General features: G+C 38.5%; 1 long non-coding RNA gene across 1 annotated transcript; it reads left to right on the top strand.

Moving 5' to 3' along the window:
* The first annotated feature begins 369 nt into the window (after positions 1–369).
* LOC127161237 (uncharacterized) lies at positions 370–18305 on the top strand. Its single transcript, XR_007826999.1, has 3 exons — positions 370–427; positions 18036–18071; positions 18165–18305. It is a non-coding gene; the product is annotated as an uncharacterized LOC127161237 (long non-coding RNA).

The raw sequence follows: 18305 nt of genomic DNA, 5'->3' as shown, positions 1-18305 counted from the left end.
GAACAGGAAACAGGAAGACCAAATATGGGTAACACTGGGAAAACAAACACAAACAGTCCAAAAGGCACACACACAGGTCTGACAAACACTAAATTAAAATCACAAAATTAAAAATAAAAATAAATAGAAAACAGACTACATTTTAACTGATAATATACTCATTTGAGCTAGAAATTAGCTAGCTTACATTTGATTTACAACTACTGCTATCATAAAAATACACAGGTTTAAACTTCTACACTCATCACATTTAATGTCCAACAAATATTGTAGCAAAATGTATATTTTACTCAGAATTACTGCCATAACGAGAGAGATTTATAAAGACATTCTAAAAGAAGGTATAGTCTTGTTTAGCAGATGTGAAGAAAGCTGTCCAAGGCTTTGACACAGCACACCCAAAAATATCGAAAGTATACTTTTACAGGTAAGAACTTTACTTCCTCCTTCCTCTGTAACATCAAATAGCTTTTTGTCTTTCAATTATTGTAAAACTGAATTTTATTATCTTTAATCTGACCATTTCATGGTGCCATTCAAGGTTATTGTGCTGTTTAGAGCAATGTGCGGAGTGGTGAGTGGGGTATCGTCGAAACGCACTGTTTCAGTTATTCCTGCTGTTGAATCCTATTGTGTGGGATGAACTGATACAAAGCCATAACTGCTTCTGAAACCACAGTTAGTTAACTTAATAAGAGTAAGCTGATTAATGAATATGTGAACTGTAGTGAGTGAATGTTACTTTGTTTTGTTTTTATGACTGTACAGATGAACTGGTTTTTAGTTTTTGTGATTTGTTTTTAAATGAAGAATTTATTTATTTATTTATTTATTTAAGACTACTCTAACTAGTCTTACTTTTCAGGGAAAAACTATTGTTATAACTCTTAACTCATGTTGTCCAGTGTGAACTGTGGCTTATTTAATTCTAAAATGTTCTGGTTTTGTTTTTAAAAATCTCATTGTTATAACTCTTAACTCATGTTGTCCAGTTCAATGTGAACTGTGGCTTATTTAATTCTAAAATGTTCTGGTTTGATTTTTTTAAGCAAATTATCAGTTGTGTATGATGAATAATAGGAATAAAATGAAGAGCTGAAATAAAAGGCATTTCAACATTTGAAATTAATTGGTTAAGATACTTTATGCACTGTATATACACTGTTAGAAAAAATAATCCAATCAGTTTGCAAGCTCATTCTCTTTCTTTACAGACAGTCAACTGAATATTAGTAGGCACACTGCTAGTTTAGAATCAATAGTACTCAGTGTTTCTATCCTGACAATAGACCTACACTGATAGACTGTTCCTGAATTAACAATGCGGAAGTTCTAAAGAACACCCTGCATATGAAGATAAGAAACATCATTTGATGTTATGGTATTTATAGGTAGAGACTCTTGAGACCCTCACAGAAACCTCTTCTGCCTCATTCCTTTCAGAAACAGAGAAAGTGTGGTTATGCAAATGTAATTAATATGCCAAAATCCATGGTTACTACACTTTTATTAGAATAAAATCATGAGAAATATTTCATGAGAAATGACAAGTGGAACAATTTACTTGTGTTCACTCTTTTTCACAATTTTTTACACACTCATTTTTTACATGTCATTCTTGAAACTGTATATGTGGTCCACATAGACAAAACTTTTCTTAAAATTCTGAATAGATTATGTAGAGAAACCAAGCAAAGGGCACTGTCAGAAAATGACTGAGATGGTTTATCTAAAACCAGGAAGTAACCGTGCATTAATGCAGCCTTCATGTGCTATCGGAAATGTCATATTACCCACTTGTGAAATAGTGATAACAAACTTGTCGCTTTCAAGGGCACAATTAACAAAAGAAATATTCAGCATTAAGTAGCATCAGAGTATACAAATATGAAAACATATACATCATCAAATCCAGTTTATGTTGCTAGATTAAAACAGAAATCAAATGACAGCACATGAATGGTCAGTGTGATAACAATGGGTATTATCTAGGCACAAGTCAAAGGGTTCAAAAAAGATCCAAAAAAATGTTCCAGGTCTCTAAAAAGATGTATGTTTTATTTTTTAAACTGTATGTTAAATACTCCAAATGCAGTGCGTCATTTATGATATTTTTAAATAATTCAAATGTTGGAGGGTGTTCCTGTTTCCAGTTTAACAGAATACATTTCTTAGATACATAAGAAATCAGACCTACCCTTTTGGTAAATAAAGGGTCTGATACTTCATTCAAGTCCACCCCAAAAAGATATATTAAAGGAGTTTTGTGATATTTCTTTCCCAGAACCATCACAGAAAACGTCTAGGTTTCGTACGTAACCCTCGTTCCCTGAAGGAGGGAACGGAGACGTTACATATGGGAACTCGCTTGAGAGTCCAATCATCTCCAAGCCTTATTCAAAAGGCCAATGAACATTCATGAACATTGGCGAGTGGTATTTGCATGCCGAGCCACTCCCCCGTACATACGGGTATATAAGATGGCGGCGTGCAACCACTCATTCGGGCTTTTGCTGAGGAGCCGAGCTGCAGCCCGGCGTCAGCGCGACGTAAGGTCGTGGCAGGGGATGTAACGTCTCCGTTCCCTCCTTCAGGGAACGAGGGTTACGTACGTAACCTAGACATTCCCCTTCAGTCGTTTCACTACGACGTTACATATGGGAACAGACCCATGGAACAGGCCACAAACCAGACGTCGCGTTACGCGACACACCGCGTGCCGACAGGCGGACGTGTCAGCAGACGGATATGAGCGTAGCCTTCCCAACGCCCTGGGGGCCAATAGGGGGCCCCACAGGGATGCCAGTTGTACTGAAGCAGGAGTTGGGGGGCGGAGCACATGAAATCTCTACATGTGGAACACAAGAAATTCAATATATCCATAGGTTTTAGGGATATATGAAGGAAACATCGGCCCTCTGGCTGACCGTGGAAAAATACTGAAACATGTTGCCACAACCTGCTGGGCGAAGGAGACCCAACCGGAGCACAGACAAGCACTACTCCGCACTAGCCCTGACTGCGGGGCATGGAGGACCCAGGTTCGCCGGAGGGAACAACCGAGGGAAATAGCGCACGGATCCATTAGGAATGGCGCAGCAAGCCGACACCAGCCGGACTCCCGCTCGCCTGTGATGTCTATGTTAAGACACGGGAGGATACGGCCTCTACGCGAAGGTTGTAGAACCTGGCGAAGGTATTAGGTGTCGCCCAACCCGCAGCTCTACAGATATCTGCTAGAGAGGAGCCATGAGCCAACGCATAGGATGAGGCAACACTCCGTGTGGAGTGGGCACAAACACCTAAGGGGCATGGCTCTCCCTGGTTTTGGTACGACAGGGAGATGGCATCTACCACCCAATGGGCCAACCTCTGTTTGGAGACAGCATTCCCTTTCTGCTGACCTCCAAAGCAGACGAAGAGCTGCTCAGTGCGTCTGAAGTGCCGAGTGCGGTCCACGTATATACGCAGAGCGCGAACTGGGCACAACAGCGCAGAGGCTGGGTCTGCCTCCTCCAGGGGCAGAGCTTGCAGGTTCACCACCTGATCGCGGAAAGGCGTGGTGGGAACCTTGGGCACATAACCAGGCCGGGGTCTCAGGATGACGTGAGAATCGCCGGGCCCGAATTCTAGGCACGCTTCGTCGACAGAGAAAGCTTGTAGGTCCCCTACCCTCTTGATGGAGGCCAGTGCGGTCAGGAGCGCTGTCTTGAGTGACAGATATTTTAGCTCAACTGACGCAAGTGGCTCAAATGGGGCCTCCCGCAGGCCCTGGAGGGCGACGGAGAGGTCCCAAGAGGGTACGGGGTGCGGTCTGGGGGGATTAACCCTTCTCGCACCCCTCAGGAACCTCACGATGAGTTGGTGCTTACCTAGGGATGTTCCATCCACTGCATCGTGGTACGCTGCAATGGCAGCAACGTACACTTTGAGAGTTGAAGGGGACAGCCTACGCTCCAACTTTTCTTGCAGGAAGGAAAGCACTATTGCAATCGTACATCTCTGTGGGTCCTCCCCGCGAGAGGAACACCAGTTGACGAACAGACCCCATCTCAATGCATAAGCCTGCCTTGTAGAGGGGGCTCTGGACTGAGTGATAGTTTCTATCACGGCCTGTGGAAGGCCGGAGAGGTCTGACGCGTCCCGTCCAGGAGCCAGACGTGCAGGTTCCACAGGTCGGGGCGCGGGTGCCAAATTGTGCCCATCCCCTGAGAAAGAAGGTCTCTCCTCAAGGGGATTTTCCAGGGAGGGGCTGCCACGAGGGAAATGAGTTCTGGAAACCAGGTCCAGGTGGGCCAGTATGGCGCAACCAGCAGAACCTGCTCCTCGTCCTCCCTGATCTTGCACAGTGTCTGTGCAAGGAGGCTCACTGGGGGAAAGGCGTACTTGGGCCCCGGAGGCCAGCTGTGAGCCAGTGCGTCCCTGCCGAGGCTGTTGGGAGCCTCATTGAGGGAGTAAAACAGCTGGCAGTGGGAGGATTCGGGGGAAGCAAACAGATCTACCTGGGCCTCCCCGAAATAGCTCCAGATCAGCTGGACTGTCTCGGGTGGAGTCGCCATTCTCCAGGATGGGTGGACTGCCGTGAGAGCTGGTCGGCTGCACGGTTGAGTTCTCCTGGAATGTGAACGGCACGTAGCGATTTCAGCCACGTTTGACTCCATAGGAGCAGATGGCGGGCGAGTTGTGACATGCGACGGGAGCGTAGACCACCCTGACGGTTGATGTAGGCTACAGTCGCCGTGCTGTCGGTGCGAACAAGCACGAGCTTGTGACACAACGTCGGTCGGAAGCGACGAAGGGCCAGAAGCACAGCCAACAACTCTAGGCAATTGATATGCCATTGCAGTCGAGGTCCTGTCCAGAAGCCCGATGCTGCTTGCCCGTTGCATACAGCACCCCAACCCGTGGAAGAGGCATCCGTGTATACCACAAGATGCCTGGAGACTTGTCCCAGGGGTACTCCGGCCTGAAGGAAGGCCGGGTCTGACCACGGGCTGAACAGGCGGCGACACTGCGGGGAAACGCCAATCGGGAGTGTGCCACGGTGCCATGCCCATCTCAGGACTCGATCGTGTAACCAGCGCTGAAGCGGTCTCGTATGAAGCAGGGCGAGCGGCGTCGCTGCGGCTGCGGCATGCCCCAGGAGCCTCTGAAATGTTTTGAGAGGGACCGCTGTTTTGTGTCTGAATGACTCCAGACACTTCAGCACCGACTGCGCGCGCTTGTTGGTGAGGCGGGCTGTCATACTGACCGAGTCCAGCTCCACACCGAGAAAAGAGATCCTCTGCACTGGGGAGAGTTTGCTCTTCTCTCGGTTGACCTGAAGGCCCAGATGGCTGAGGTGCCGGAGCACCAAGTCCCTCTGTTCGCACAACAGATCTCGCGAGTGAGCTATGAGAAGCCAGTCATAGTTGAGGATGCGAATGCCCGTCTGCCAAAGGGGGGACAGGGCAGCCTCCGCGACTTTCGTAAAGACACGGGGAGAGAGGGAGAGGCCAAATGGAAGCACTTTGTACTGATACGCTCGACCCTCGAAAGCAAACCGTAGGAAGGGTCTGTGTCGAGGCAGGATCGAGACGTGAAAGTACGCATCCTTCAGGTCGATGGCTGCGAACCAATCCTGGGGATGAATGCATGTTAGAATGCGCTTCGTCGTGAGCATCTTGAACGGCAGCCTGAGAAGGGACCGATTCAGGGCTCGAAGATCCAGGATGGGTCTTAACCCACCGCTCTTTTTGGGCACGATGAAGTAAGGACTGTAAAACCCTGACTTCATCTCGGCTGGAGGGACAGGCTCGATTGCGTCCTTCGCCAGTAGGACTGCAACCTCCGCACGAAGCACAGCGGCATGTGTGTCCGAATGGACAGAAGTGGAAAGGACGCCTCTGTACCTGGGCGGACGCCTGGCGAACTGAATCGCATAGCCGAGACGTACGGCAGTGCGGGAGGCGTTGTGCCGTGGAGTGCGGGAGGCGTTGATGCCGTGAAAATGGCAGCCCGCAGGATTATGCTGGCGGCTGCCGAACGCTCTTTTAGTATAAGCTCTTTTAGAAGTTCGGCAGCACGCCAGCAGAGAGAGCGCGAACTCAGGAACTCTTTTCTTTTTTTTCTATTTTAGCTCAGAGACGAGGCTCCAAAAGCAAAAGTCTGAATGAGTGGTTGCACGCCGCCATCTTATATACCCGTATGTACGGGGGAGTGGCTCGGCATGCAAATACCACTCGCCAATGTTCATGAATGTTCATTGGCCTTTTGAATAAGGCTTGGAGATGATTGGACTCTCAAGCGAGTTCCCATATGTAACGTCGTAGTGAAACGACTGAAGGGGAACTCATGTACAGTATCCCAAAACTCTTTTAGTTTTTCACAGTTCCAAAAAATATGCATAATGGTGCCCTTATGTTTCTTACATCTATTGCATAAAGACGATGCACCAGGATATATCTTACTGAGGAGAACTGGGGTCAAGTGTATTCTTTGTATAAATTTATAATTTTGTTCAATTATTTTGTTACTAGAAAATGAGAAAAAGACGCATTTGTATACAACATCCCACTGATCATCATCAAAATTACAACCAAGATCTTTTTGCCATACGTTTTTTAATGAGGTTAAAGATGAATCCCCCTTGATCTCTTAAGACTACATATATCTCAGATATCTTTCCCTTCAACTCTGATGTATTCTCTAGAATGTTTTCTAATTTAGATAATTCCAATGAGATATGACCCTTTGCAAGGAAATTGTTTATTAGGTGTCTGAGTTGTAAGTACTTGTAAAAATCTTTATTGTCAATATCAAATTCACTTTTTAATTCATAAAAAGATTTAAGTGTGCCCTCTTTAAGAACTTGCTTAAAAGAGGCAATGCCTTGATCTTTCCACTTAATGAATAATGTCCTTCCTATAGAGGATGGTAAATCTGGATTATAGGACAAAGGTGACAAGATAGAAATTTTTGAATGCAAGCTGCAAAATCTTTTAATTTCCTGCCAGGTTTTCAGTATATTATAAATCACAAATGTCTTTACGCAGTTATTTACCTGCTTTATGTTTTTAATGTAGGGTAGTGATGTTAATGATACTGGATAAATGGCTTGTTTCTCAATATCAGTCCACTGTGCATTCTTTCGAGGGTGTACCCAACTTATAATATTTTTTGTTTGTGCTGCCCAATAATATAATTGAAAATCTGGGAGCCCTAAACCTCCATTTTCTTTTGATTTGCATAAAGTTTTAAGAGCAATCCTTGGTGGATGGTTATTCCAAATAAAAGTGCTAATTTGCTTATTTAAGGTTTTGAAAAATGTTTTATTTAAATAGCATGTTAGAGACTGAAATAAATAATTATAACGTGGCAGTACATTCATTTTAATCACACTGATTCTTCCCAGAAGAGATATGGGCAATAAAGACCAATATTCTAAATCATCCTTTATTTTTTTATTTAACGGAAGGTAATTATTGCTAAACAGATCCTCACGATTAGGAGATATCACCACACCCAAATATTTAAAACCCGTCTGACTCCAAATGAAGGGTGATATATTGTGAAGATTTTCAGTAATTGGGGAGGATAATAAGCAGGCATTAGACTTAGCCAAGTTAATTTTGTAGCCTGATATCTTGCCAAATTCATTAATAATACTGAGCATACAATACTGATGCATACAGAGATATCTTATGAACAGTATTTGTAATATATACCCCTGAGACATCATCCCTACCCCGTATAACTTCAGCGAGTGGTTCAATTGCTAGATTAAATAGTAAAGGGGAAAGAGGACAGCCCTGTCGACAGCCTCTTCTTAATACTATTTCTTGAGACAAAGTTATTAGTACAGATTTTTGCTAAGGGATTACTATATAAGTTTTTGATCAACGATATAAATTTATCACTCAGATTGAATTTGTTTAGTGCCGCAAATAAAAATTTCCATTCTATTCTATCAAATGCCTTTTCGGCGTCAAGGGATACTATTAATGTTTGTAAGTTATTCAATTTCGAATGATTGATTATATTCAAGAGCCTACGAATATTATCTGAACTATATCTAGCTTTAACAAAACCCGTCTGATCTGGGTGAATTAAGCAGGGGAGAATTTTTTCCAGTCTGCTGGCAAGAAGTTTAGATATAATTTTAAGATCAACTGGAAGTAACGAAATTGGGCGATATGACATGCATTCTGTTGCATCTTTATCCTTTTTATGAATTAGAGTTATAATAGCAGTCTTCATTGTTTCAGGGAGATTGCCTTTCTCAAAGAAATCATTTACCATTGGCATAAAAAGGGGTTCGATTTGAGGCCAAAATGCCTTATAAAATTCGGAAGGGAATCCGTCTAACCCAGGGGTTTTCCCTGACGCCAAGGATCTGATAGCTTCTTGTACTTCTAATGAAGTGGGCAATGCATCCAAATATGCCCTCTCCCCCTCCCCCAATGATGGTAAAGTTATAGAGTCCAAAAATATTTGTATATTTGAATCAGAGGGATTCTCAGAATTATAAAGCTCATTATAAAATTCAGCGAAAGCTTGATTGATCAATTTGTATCATATGTCAGCTGACCATTAGAGTTACGAATTGCTTTAATTGTATGTTTCGCACGTTCCTTCTTCAACTGATGAGCTAATAATCTACTAGGTTTATTCCCAAATTCAAAATACTTCTGCTTCGTAAAAGATAGCAATTTCTTAGTTTGTTCAGTCTGTATAATATTTAATTGGTTTCTAATATCATGTAATTTTTTTAAAATTATCTTCTGAAGGATGCTGTTTATGAAGATGTTCAAGTTTAGAGAGTTCTGACATTAGCCCCATCATGCGCTGCTTTGTTGCCCTTTTTCTGGCAGAAGTATAGGATATTAGGTTCCCTCTGATAACTGCCTTTGCAGCATCCCACATAACAGCTGGTGAAACATCCGAGGCAGCATTATCAGTTATATAATATTTGAACCATTCTTTAATATTGTTACATGCATCATTATTGTTAAGTAATGAGGAATTAAACCTCCAGTGTTTATCCCCGCTAGAAATTTTATGTTCCCAGAACGTTCTCAGAACGTCCCCACTGGTGTCAAGGACGTCCCCATAACGTTCTGAGACGGTCACGATATGGAGTTCTTTAAAGGTTTGGGGGACGTTATTTGGAGGACCTTCACAGAATATTCAGGACGTTCTTGGGCCGTTTAGAGGACCATATTTTATTGGGAAATGTGACGTCCCCCAAACCTTGTCAGAACGTTCACGCTGGTGTCAAGGACGTCACCTAGTAACGTTCCCAGGACGTTCCGAGACGGTCATGATGTGGAGTTCTTTAAAGGGTTAGGGGATGTTATTTGGAGGACATTCACAGAACATTCAGGATGTTAATGGTTCGGATCTAGATTTTATAACTTGAGCCAATGAAAAATAAATAATTTGCACTAAACAATATTTCTATGAAAACTGTTTTATTAAACCTGGCATGAAAGTATATTTTTCTTGTTGAAGAAAGTCAATTAATTTAAATTTTAGTTTTGATCTAAATAAAAAGATATAGATTTAGTCAAAACAAAATTTCCCATTTAATAAATAAGATTATAAATTATTTAGAATTACTGCAACTGACATCCAGTCACAGACGAAATCAACTGAAATGAAAGGCATTAAATTTCTTAAGATCTCAGCAAAGGAGGATTAAACAACTCCACAAACAGTTTGACTTTATTTGTCATGCAGAAGTTCTTACTGAAAATTAACAGAGATTTATTTTCACAGTTTTAGTGAATTCCATTTGAAGGTTACCATTTTGGTGAATAGTGTTTGTTTTAGTTGGTCACTTGGTTGTTGACATTATACCACTGTTATTTTTTTTTTCTTTTGCTGTTGCACTTCTGTGTTGAGAAAGCACATTAAGATCGCAGCGCAAACTAAGATAAAATGCAGTCAGGTAATGTTGGCCTCTTGATGCTGGCGAAATCTTTATGTAGTGGCTTGACTCATTGATTGTTGCATTGTTTATTATAGTAGCTCATCGGTGTACTGATTGTGTTTTTGACCATGTGATCATATTTGTTTTGTGCTCAAAGAAGATTGATTTGCGGCACACATAGACATGAAGAATCGCCATAAGAATCTCAATAATGGTGACAATCAACAAATATTCAGATAAACAGATCTTTGAACATCACAAAACAAGCTACTAATAAGTTGCAACACAAATAGCAAAAAATAAAGCAAAAATATATATAAATATTTTATATATATTTTATATATATATAAAATACTAAGACAATTCAGGTGCATAATTTATTCATGTTGCAATGCATTCTGGGAGCCATTACTGAGTTTTGATTGGAGTTCCCAGAATGCACTGCAGCATGAAGCTTTTTGTTTATTGTCACCATCATTGAGCTTCATATGCTGATTCTTGATGATTGTGTGTGGTTAAACAGAACAGATGTTCAAATTAAAACATTATTTTTATCAACAATATAAAAAAATTTTCAAACAATTGCTCATAGGCTCAGATTTTGGATGAGAACAGCGTCAGGTCAGTACATGACTACATTATTGTTAATAACCAGCCAACACTACCTGATCGTGTTTTCTTTTGGCTTTTTTACCATGAGAAATGTGTTTTGCAAACACAGCGCTACAACAACCAGAGAAAAGCTAATATTAAAAAGTCAAGGGTCAAGAGCCCAACTAAAGCACACAATGACCACATTAATGGTGACTTCAAACAAACCATTCAACATCTAAACCTCTGTTCTCAATAAAAACTTTTTTAGACATATGACAGAAATTAAGTCAAACTGGTTAGTAATGAGTGAAGCTGCTGATGCTGTTTGTGGAGTTGTTTAATCCTCCTCTGCTGAGATCTTGAGAGATTTAATCTTTTATTTCAGTTGATTTCATCTAAGGCTGTGACTGGAAGTAAGTTGTAGTAATTATAAATTGTTTTAATAAATTATTTCTTAAATGGGAATTTTTGTTTTGATTAAATCTATATCTATTTGTTTGGATCAAAACTAGAATTTAAATTAATTGACAAGAAAAATATACTTTCGTGCCAGGTTTTATAAAATAATTTTCATAGAAATTTTGTTTAGTGCAATTTATTTATTTTTCATTGGCTCAAATTATAAAATATAAATGTGAACCATTACCCTAAATTTTTTTAATTGGATGAATAAAAACATTTTTCCAATCTAATTTTTTTTAATTTGAAGAATAAAAACATTTTTTTCAATCTAATTTTTTTTCATTGGATAAATGAAAACATTTTTTCAGTGTGTTAACGTCCTAAATGTCCTCTGTGTAACGTTGTTATGTGACCACAGAATAACCAATATAGAACGTCCTCCTAAAGTCGTATAATGAACATTGAGTACCAGCACTTTCGTAACCAAAACAGGATGTTTTAGGAACGTCTCCAATGTTCTGTAAAGGTTAGGGACATTCGTCACCTTTAGAGAACTTTTAGGGAATGTTGCAAGAACGTTTCTTCCTACGTGGGATGTTGGGGTGAGCCTTGACCTATGGAGAGATTAAGATAAACTGGTGCATGATCTGATACAAGTATTGATCCGATAGTACATGCATTTACAAAGGAGATACATTCTTGAGGCAAAAGAAACATATCTATGCGGGAATATGTATTATGTCTTGTTGAATAAAATGTATAATCTCTGGTTCCAGGATTTAATTCTCTCCATATATCAACTAAACCTACTTCACTGGAGGCTACACTGTAAAAAACAACCTATAGAATCTACTCAATAAAATGAGGTAAACTGAGGTAACAATTTACACTCAGTTTGTTTGGGTAGATTCTATCCTATATGTCTGAGTAAAGAATACCTGAATTTATCAGCTAAGACAAACTAAAAAAAAGTAGGTGAAGTCTACACAGCAAAAAGCCCAGTGTTAAATGAACTCTCCCGGGAGTTTGAGTCCATACTCAAAAGTATTAAATTTATTAAAGACGCCTGATGTTAATAAGCAGAATCACCAAAAGGAGAAAATCTAATTTTGTAAGTTGCCATTATAGTGGTCAGTGTTAGCATTAGTTGGGCTCTTGACCCGTAGCTTTTTAACATTAGCTTTTGTTCAACTGTGTAGTTAAACTAGCCAGACAAGCCAAAGAGCAAAAGTCATGTAATGGTGATAATTCTTTTTTAAAAATAAACTTAGTTTGAACCACTGAAACCATTTAAAGTTCTATATCCTTTATTTATTACAACTGCCTTGTGGTTTCACAGCAGCAAAAAAATGATAAAGCCTGAATTTTTTTTATAATTTTGAATGGATTTCTTACAAGCTCCTCCGATCAAAAAAAAAAAAAAAAATTCAAAAGCTGTTCTTCTAGGCACACACATCATGAATCAACATATGAATCTCAAAAATGGTGACAAACAGCATATTCAGAAACAGATCAACTCTAACATCATGGAAATCATCAGCTCATAATTTATTCATGCCACAATGCATGATGGGAGATGTGGATGAGTTTTGATTGGCTACAACATACGTTTTTGTTGGTCACCATTGTTGTGATTCTAATGCTGATTGTTGATGTCTGTGTGTCTAAATCTAAAAAACATTTTTATTTTTTCCGGTCAAATAAATTTCAGAAACACCTGTCTGATTAAACCAACATAAACAAAATACAACTCACTTATTCTGATCGTTACTTCATGACTTTGTCAAAGCATATTCAAAACCACAAAATCTTGTTTCTTCTGGTTTGTCTGACTGTTATAACTCAATTACAACACCCAAATAAAATCTAATATTAAGAAGTTACTGGTAAAGACCTAAACTAATGCTAACACTGACCACTATAATGGCGACTTACAAAATTAGATTTTCTCCTTTTGGTGATTCTGCTTATTAACATCAGGCGTCTTTAATAAATTTAATACTTTTGAGTATGGACTCAAACTCCCGGGAGAGTTCATTTAACACTGGGCTTTTTGCTGTGTAGACTTCACCTACTTTTTTTTAGTTTGTCTTAGCTGATAAATTCAGGTATTCTTTACTCAGACATATAGGATAGAATCTACCCAAACAAACTGAGTGTAAATTGTTACCTCAGTTTACCTCATTTTATTGAGTAGATTCTATAGGTTGTTTTTTACAGTGTAGTTTAAGGGCTTTAGAAGAGTTATGATTACACATTGAAAATATAGACCTATCCAAATTTGCATCCAAGCAACAATTGAAGTCCCCTGCTAAAAGCCCTAAAGAAGTACACACTGTAAAAAGCAATCTATAGAATCTACTCAATATAATGGGGTAAACTGATGTAACAATTTGCACTCAGTTTGTTTGGGTAGATTCTATCCTATATGTCTGAGTAAAGAATACCTGAATTTATCAGCTAAGACAAACTAAAAAAAAGTAGGTGAAGTCTACACAGCAAAAAGCCCAGTGTTAAATGAACTCTCCCGGGAGTTTGAGTCCATACTCAAGAGTATTAAAATTATTAAAGACACCTGATGTTAATAAGCAGAATCACCAAAAGGAGAAAATCTAATTTTGTAAGTCACCATTATAGTGGTGAGTGTTAGCATTAGTTTAGCTCTTTACCAGTAACTTCTTAATATTAGATTTTGTTTGGGTGTTGTAATTGAGATATAACAGTCAGACAAACCAGAAGAAGTGAGATTTTGTGGTTTTGATTATGCTTTGACAAAGTCATGAAATAGCCATCAGAGTAAGTGAGTTGTATTTTGTTTATGTTGGTTTAATCAGACAGGTGTTTCTAAAATTTATTTGACCGGAAAAAATATAAACATTTTTTAGATTTAGACACACAGACATCAACAATCAGCATGAGAATCACAACAATGATGACCAACAAAAACTTATGCTGTAGCCAATCAAAACTCATCCATATTTCCCATCATGCATTGTGGCATGAATAAATTATGAGCTGATGATTTCCGTGATGTTTAGAGTTGATCTGTTTCTGGATATGCTGTTTGTCACCATTTTTGAGATTCATACGCTGATTCATGATGTCTGTGTGTGCCTAAAAGAACAGCTTTTGAAAGTTTTTTTTTGATCGGAGGAGCTTGTAAAAAGTCCATTCAAAATTTAAACAAAAATTCAGGCTTTATCATTTTTTTGCTGCTGTGAAACAAAAAGGTAATAAATAAAGGATATAAAACTCTAAATGATTTCAGTGGCTCAAATTAAGTTTATTTTAAAAACAGAATTATCACCACTGCATGACTTTTGCTTTTTGGTTTGTCTGGCTAGTTTAACTAAACAGTTGAACAAAAGCTAATATTAAAAAGCTACGGGTCAAGAGCCCAACTAATGCTAACACTGACCACTGTAATGGTGACGTAAAGGTCTTCAATAATTTTCAATCATCACTCAATGAATCACTTAATTACCTCATTAACTTTGACACTGCTTCAGTGTTCATTTTAACACTCAAATAAACTCCCGCAAGAGTTCATTTAACACTGGGCTTTTTGCTGTGTAGACTTTATCTACTTTTTTTTAGTTTGTCATAGCTGTTAAATTCAGGTATTCTTTACTCAAATATATAGATAAACGGAGTGCAAATTGTTACTTCAATTTACCTCATTTTATTGAGTAGATTCGTAAATTTAGGTTTTCTTTACTCAGACATATAGGATAGAATCTACCCAAACAAACTGAGTGCAAATTGTTACATCAGTTTACCCCATTATATTGAGTAGATTCTATAGGTTGCTTTTTACAGTGCAGTATTGATTGAATAAAGTAACAATATTGCTCATAATTTTGGGGGTATCTGTATTGGGAGCATAGATGTTCATTAAAGTAATTTCTTGATCATATAGAGTACCTTTAATTAATATAAATCTTCCTTCTGTGTCGCTCTGTTGTTCTCTAAATAAAAAAGGGAAATTTTTATGTATAAGTATAGCTGTTCCTCTTGTTTGAGTTGTATAACTTGAAAAAAATACTTGGCCCACCCAATCTCTCTTAAGTTTTTGATGTTCTATTTCAGACAGGTGGGTTTCCTGCAAGAAGGCAATATTAACTTTTTCTTTCTTAAGGAAAGTGAGCACTTGTTTGCGCTTAATAGGGTGGCCCAACCCTTTGACATTCCATGTTATCACTTTACAAATATTTTCCATTTTACAATAGTGCTTAGGTTACCCTGACCATCGATTTGTATACTCACAAATGAAAGATTAGATATAATGTGCTGAACCTGTTCAAACTGTAAGAACTGCGAACTAGTTCCCCGCACCCATCCACCCCCCATCCCTTTTGGCATGAGCCCTGTCCCCAAACGACAGGGCAGGCCCATAACCGAACTAACTCTGGGCATATAATAACCAGTATGATATTGCTCAATTCCCCCAGCACACAAATATACGGAAAAAAAAAAAAAAAAAAAAAAAATTGTCATCTCAAAGACTAACAATGCTAAGACATTGAAAGAATATAATACTTATTCAACAAATGTATTTCCTCACAAATCAAAATTATAATTTACATGTTTTTCAGAACAATCTTTGTCAGTCTTAACAAGACATTTATACCCCAACTAGCTTATTCATTTTAATCCGATCCATATAACGTTACGACACCATAGCCAACGCTGCGATAAAACTCCTCGGCTTCTTTGGGAGATGAGAACAAGTAGATCTTTTTGTCATGAAGAATTCGCAGTTTGCAGGGTTGGATAAGAAATCCACGATACATCCCTTTATCAGCAAACAGTTTTCTGACGTTGTTAAACTCCCGGCGTTGTCGCATTGTTTCGGCTGAGAAATTTTGAATGATTGTTCATATACATAAATAGGCACTACTTTAACGACAGGACAATGTGATGTAGCTGTTGTTGTTGAAAAAAAAAAACTAATAAAGAATAGCACTAAACACAGCAATCATTGTCCCCTACACCATGTTTAAAGTTTATGGCCTGCCTAACTCTGAAACTCGAGTATCAAAATAATCTCAGTGTTTTCCAGCAAATACATCTTGAGGCCACTCCTGTCCAGTCTCTGATTAGGAAACTCATATTTACGATAATTCCAAATACAAGAAAAGGCAGCATTAGTCTATTCCAATCTTCAAGATTTCAAAATGCTTCCAGCTTTCTATGCTTTCTAAAGCCAACGGCAAATTTTGTTTTGACAAAATTTGTATTTAATCTAGTTACATTTGGAATTTTACAGCACACAGCTTACAGCTTCACTGCCAGTTTCCAAATAGTTTAAGTAAAAATAATTAAAGGAGAAGTCCACTTCCAGAACAACAATTTACAAATAATTTACTCACACCCTTATTATCAAAGATGTTCATGTCTTTCTGTCTTCAGTCGTAAAGAAATTATGGTTTTTGAGGAAAACATTTCAGGATTTTTTTTTTCATATAATGGGCTTCAATTGTGCCCCTGATTTTGAACTTCCAAAATGTAGTTTAATTGCAGCTTCAAAAGACTCTAAATGATCCCAGCCGAGGAAGAAGGGTCTTATCTATTTTTCGAAAAATAAAAATTTGTATACTTTAAGCACAAAAGCTTGTGTAGCACAGGCTCTGAGATGCGCGTTCACGACACTACGTACTGTTGAATCACGTCGAAAGGTCACGCACAACTACAGACCCAGTGTTTACAAAGCGAACACGCAAAGACTAAGAAAGTGCAAGTAAGTCAAATGCTGTTTACAAACAAAAAGGTACAACAATGTCGGACGATTCTGAAGTTGTAGGAGAAAATAAGATGGAGTTACTCGCCATTCTCTACCTTTTTGAGCCGGAGTACACAGACGATGAACTGATTCGTAGTAGTGATGGGAAGTTCGGATCATTTTACCAACTCTGACCTTTGAGTCTCGTTCAGCAAAATGAACAAATCTTTTTTTGAATAATTTTGCTAATTTTAGCAAAATATAATTAAAATGTTACCTGTTAGTTCCCTAACACATCTACTGCTTACACAAACGTTGATCACACTACAAACAAGACAAAACTGGGTAACACTTTATTTTAATGGCCCCTATTGAACATTCTGTGGACAATAAATAACATTGCATCTACATGTCAACTAACTCTTATTAGAGTATTAGTAGACTGTCTGCTTAATATCTGCCAACTCTTTATTGTGATGGTCTTTCAACAGACATTATACTGACTATAAGTAACTTTGCAAGTACATGTCAACTCAATCTAACCCTAACCCTACCAATCTAATAATACTCTACTAACACTCTAGTGAGAATTAGTAAATATGTAGGTGTAACATATATTATAGTCAACAGAATATGTTAAAGGGACCATCAAAATAAAGTGAAACCCAAAACTGTAATGCTATAAGAAACAGAAAAGATTATTTAATTGTTTACCTGGGTCTTTAGTCTATAATTAGCTCACCTCACCTCTTATCTGAGACGTTTTCAGGTTTGAGTCGTTTGTTCATCACGTGACAGCCCCATAAGATGAACGAACAACTCGAAAAACCCAAAGACTCAAAACTGGTGAACTAATTCCAGCGCAGAAAACTAATAGGATGTTGTGCATGCACGACTGAACAAATCACTCCCCGAGATGACTCGTTCTTCCCAAGTCACATTAAAGATTGATTCAAAATTAAAGAATCATTCAAGAACGCACATCCCAGAGCCTGTGCTACACAAGCTTTCATGCTTAAAAAGTATACAAATTTTTATTATTGTGCCCCCCGGCACAATAATAAAACTGAAGTCCATTATATGAAGAAAAATCCTGAAATGTTTTCCTCAAAAACCATAATTTCTTTACAACTGAAGACAGAAAGACATGAACATCTTGGATGACAAGGGGGTGAGTAAATTTTTTGTAAATTGTTGTTCTGGAAGTGGAACATTTAAATTTATGCTTCACACTTTGCCAATTCATGCAAAATTTAGGAAATGAATACTAATAATATATTTATAAATATGTTTATTTATATTATCTGGGATTGCCTGTTATTTCTGTGGTTATGATTTTTGTTCAGTGACAACAGCAAAATTGTTTAATATTGGTTTAATATTTAATTTCTGTATTTAAAACAGGTGTTTCATTACTCCTTCTGGAACCAAAACATTCAGGTAATTAGAATCATGTATTGACAGTTAGAATATTACTTTAAATATTATGTGTCTAATTCTGAGCATTCATCAATGTTTAAGTTTGCCATTCAGAACATGGAAAATCAAGACCCTGCTGTTGTTGATGCAATAAAGGCATCGGGCGAGTCCACTCTGGAAAAGGCTACAGCAAAAGCTAAAATGAAAATGGACCAGTTTTTTAATATCTCACTTAACGTCGCTGTGACTGGAAAC

The sequence above is a fragment of the Labeo rohita genome, unplaced genomic scaffold (assembly GCF_022985175.1).
Source record: "Labeo rohita strain BAU-BD-2019 unplaced genomic scaffold, IGBB_LRoh.1.0 scaffold_60, whole genome shotgun sequence".
Lineage (NCBI taxonomy): Eukaryota > Metazoa > Chordata > Actinopteri > Cypriniformes > Cyprinidae > Labeo > Labeo rohita.
The sequence above is the reverse complement of the archived record's forward strand: the minus strand, read 5'-3'. Positions and strand labels throughout refer to the sequence as shown.